Here is a 4,634-nt window from a genome sequence, read left to right as displayed (position 1 = left end):
GACAAGTTCTTTCTTAGCCCCCTCACCTTCACAGTTCCATCTTGTTTAGAAAACAAACACCGCCGTCTGCATTCTTCACGCCAGCTCCACACCCACAGCCTCCCAGCCGCCGCCCCACCCTGCCGCCTCCTGGGTGGTCCTTGGTACCCAACTCCACACGACCCCCTAATGCACACATTTTTAATCTTTTAATCCCAAACTTGAGGCTTTGATTGCCTGTCTTCCTAAAGCGCATGCTTCTTGTCACTTTCTTTTGTCATTATTTGAAACTTCTTCCCTTTCATCTCTTAGAAATAACTTCTAAGTCCACCTTCTTGGCTCTGACTATTTGCTTGCTCTGACTTGGAATTATACTTTTAGCCCCTTGTGTATAAAGCTTTTCCTCTCCTGCCTTTTTATTTCTCCTGAAATAAAGAAAATGGTTGTTAGCGTGTGCCTGTGTGTGTGTGCCTGTGTGTGCATGCACATGCACGTGCCCGTGCGAGTGTGTGATGTGGGGCTAGATTCCAGGCCTTAGCACTTAGCTACAGCCCCCGCACCCCTTTTTTAAATGTATTTGGTACAGGGTCTCACTACACAGCTTAGACTCCTAGTGATCCTCCTGCCTCAGCCTCCCCAGAGCTGGGGTTATAGGCATATGTCACCACCACACCTGGTCTCTGTGGCCAGCTCAGTGCACCTGGGGAGAGGCTGGCATGGCATGTGGTACCAGGGATCGAACCTTTTTTTTTTTTTTTTTCTGTATTTAGGACAGGGCCTACAGGGTCTACAGGGTCTCACTTCGTAGACAACTTGTAGTAATTCTGTTTTCAACCTTCCAAGTGCTGGGATTACTGGCATAGGCCACCATGCCCACTCTTCAGAGCCATCTCAGTGTGCCCCAGGGTTGGGGCCGGCACAGCATACCAGGGATCAAATCCTGACCACTGCGCTCTGCCTAAGTCTGCTGAGCTATCAGGCTGGCCTTTTTTTTTTTTTTTTAAACAGAGTCTTGATAAATTGCTAAGTTTCCCAGGCTGGGCTCAGACATGCATCCTCCTGCCTCAGCCTCGCAGAGTGCTAGGATGACAGGTGTGCAACATCATACTCCTTGTCCGAGCAGTTTCACAACTCTTTTCCCTCTCCTGCACGAAGACCCTAGGCTGTGGCTCACCTCTTTCTGCAAACACCCTTGGATCACCAGAATGTGTGGCTTCCTGCCCCTTTGGCCACCAAGCTCCTCCAGGAGCCAAGCTGCACTGATCTTCCTGCCTCGTCCTCCCCAGCGCTGGGATTACAGGTGCGCACGCCACACCTGGCTAGAGTCCGTTCATATAAGAAATACAATAGGCAACATTGATCCCTTCCAACTGGGCTTGAGATAGGATCTGGAAAGTTCTAGAACCTTCTCTGAAACTTGAGCAAAATTTTCTGGTCTGGGGGCTGAGGACAGCTCAGTGGTCACTTGTCTAGCAAGCTGAAAGCCCTGGGTTCAGTCTTCAGCACCAAGATAAATAAATAAAAACTAAAAATAAATAAGACTTGGGCTGGTGAGATGGCTCAGTGGTCTAAAGCACCTACTTAGAACAAGCTAAGCTAAGCAAAGCACAGGGACCGCGGTTCGATCCCCCAGCACCACATGCCAGCCAGCCCCGCCCCCTGGTGGGCTGAGCTGGCCACACACAAATAAAATAAATAAATTAAAAAATAATAAAATAAATAAATAAATAAATAAGACTTCTGCTCTTTTACTCCAGTGAATCTCTGGGTACTTGAGACTTTCCAGGCCCTGGAGTGTTCTGACCCCAATCCAGGCCTTGAACTTGTGACAACCCTCTTGCTTCAGCCTTCCAGAGTGCTGAGATCACAGGCATGTATCACCATGCCTGGCTCCTCCCTTTGTATTCTTTTAACAGCTTCCCTGTAACTTACACACCTTATAATTCACCCATCTGAAGGCCATGACTCAATGGTTTTCAGTATAATCACAGAGTTCTGCGTCCGTCAGCACCACTTAGAACATTGCATCAGCTCAGACAGAACCCGCGTGCACCCGGCCCCCCCAGGCCCTTGCCTCCGTCCCGCTCAGCTGGGCCATGGTTTGCTTTCGCTTTGGGAGGGGAAATAATTTTTTTACTATCTGTCTGTAGCTCGTTTGCCAAAAAGTTCAAGGATGACCCTGTAGCCCTCATCTGATGACTACACAAAACCCTCACCGCTGATTGTGTCTCCCTCCCTCTGCTCTCCTGGCTTGTTTTGGTTTGACTTTATCTTTGCATAGAGAACTTGGCACGAATGCCACTGAGAATTGGCGCTGGGTTCGTTCACCTGGGGGAGAGTGATGTTTCTATCCATAAACATGGTCTAGCTTTCACTCGAGGGGGGTGGGGGGGCTTCGGTTCTACGTTTCTGAGTTTGCTGTCCAGTGTGGCCCCTAAGGAGGACACTTCTCCCGAAGCCCCTTAGCTTTTGTTTTTGATTTCCAATAAATCATATTAGGACAATTAGCTGCCCATATGGAAAAGAAATAAAAATAGATTCCATTCCCACCTCCCACATAAACGAGGACCAACTCTAGATGAATTAGGTGAGAAAAAAATAAAGTTGTAAAACTTCTAACAGGAAAAAGTAGAACAGGGACATGAATCTGCATGGAAAAACCCAAACAGGAGTTTGTTTAAATAAGCTTTTTCTACTTCCTTCAGGGCCTTTTTCTCTCTTGGGTATTACTCTGGAGGTGTTGTAAGGAAAAGGCAAAGGGGCCACGGAGATAGTTCGGTGGTCTAAAGCGCCTGCTTGGTAAGTTTAGGCAAGTGCAGGGACCGTGGTTCAATCCCCGGCACCAGATGCCCGCGCCAGCCCCGCCCCCCAGGCACACTGAGTTGGCCACCAAGTCTGAGCATGGTGGCGCACGCCTGCGATCCCAGCACTGGAGGATAACAACGAGTCCGAGCTGCGTAGTGAGACCCTGTACCAAATACGTGTAAAAAGAGGTGGGGGGGGGGAGCCGGGGAGATGGCTCAGTGGAATAAGCGCTTCCCTGGCAAGCGCAAGGCCCTGAGTTCAATCCCCGGTTCTGCCAAAAAAAAAAAAAAAAAAAAAGAGGTGAGGGATGGGTGGTGGCTGTTAACACAGCTCCATGCAAAAGCTCTAGGTTTAATCCCTGGTACTGAAAAAACAAAACAAAACGAAGAAAACCTCTCACATATCATTGGCTAGGGGATCAAACTAAGGACCACACACAGCTGAAAAATGTCATTTTTTAGATAGGGAAGAAACAGGGGCCAAGAGGCTGGGCCTGCAGATGCCCCCTGACCAATTGAAAACTAGATAAGGCTGGACAGACAGCTCTGCCTTTATTTTGTATCGTCTCCTACATTGCTTTAAAAGTTTAACTGTGGTGTGCGTGGTAGCGCACACCTGTGATTCCAGCACTCGGGAGGCTGAGGCAGGAAGACTGCAACTAGTTGGAGTAAGTAGCCTGAGCTCCATGGGGGATGCCCTGTTTTAAAAGAAAGAGGGATGCAGGAACTTCCATGACTTCGGGGACCAGACAAGCAGCAGCACCCGCCAGAGCCTCGCAGGTCGCGGGGGCTGTGAGTGAGGTCAGAGTGGCTGAGAACGGTTGTGAGTCCTCAACTCTTGGGAGACCCGTCGCAGGGAGGACTGCAAGCCGCCGGGGAAGCGGCCCCGCCCTCAGCAGGCGGACAGAAGCAGGCTGGTTCCGGGGACCTCGGATCCGCACCCCTCCGAAGTTTTTCGGACCGGTGGAGGCAGGGTACAGAAGCAGGGCTTTGATTGGTCCACGCCTGCGTCAATCACTGTGGTGTGGCAGGTACGAGGATCGTGATTGGCTACTCTCGGGTCGCAGGGCTGCCCCTGTGGGCAGGCAAGGAGTCTCTGTGGGTAAAGCCACCGAGTTGAGAGGCTTGGACAAAGGAGGGAATTCGCTTCCTGCTATCGGATGCCAGGCACTTCTGAAAAGAAAGGGAGGAGAGGGAAGAGAAGCGCTCAGGCCACCTCAGGGACCTCAGCGGCCGCTCAGGGCAGCAGCACCCCTGCGACCCTGCACTTGGGAGGCCGAGGCGAGAGGGTCTCAAGTCCGAGCCCATTCTTGGCAACTTTGCCAGGCCCCGTCTCAAAGTAAAGAATGAGAAAGGGCTGGGGTGTGGCTGTGCTTAAAGCAAGTCCCCAGCACGCAAGAATCACCCCATCCATCCTCACACTCAGCTCCGTAGGGAAACTGAGGCCCAGACAAGCGTGGGGCCCTCCGGAAAGCCCTCCAGGAGCTTGCCACGCCCTGGTTGTGACTTAGGCTTCTTCCCAGCGTGCGGGGCGCACTTGGAGCCCGAGAAGGAGGCTCTCTCTGTAACCGGCTGAGGCTCCCCAGTGCCCTGTTCCGAAGCCCCGAAGCCCTGCGCTACCGGCCCCTCTCTCCTGGTCCCTCTGCTTCCTTATCTCGGGAGGCCTCATCCCTCTCCAGGTTAACCCAACTCTGACTGTGGCACAGGCCACAGGGGCCGCCTGGCACAACGGGTCTTCTCGGGAGCCACATGGTCTTAGGCCCCGCACAGAGCACTGAGTTACATCCCTGGCCCTTTCTACTGTGAATCAGATCTCTAAGGTGCCAGGCGGTGAAGGCTGGGCTCCAACTT

This window comes from Octodon degus, unplaced genomic scaffold (assembly GCF_000260255.1).
Source record: "Octodon degus isolate 3935 unplaced genomic scaffold, OctDeg1.0 scaffold00035, whole genome shotgun sequence".
Classification (NCBI taxonomy): domain Eukaryota; kingdom Metazoa; phylum Chordata; class Mammalia; order Rodentia; family Octodontidae; genus Octodon; species Octodon degus.
This window is presented reverse-complemented; position numbering follows the sequence as displayed.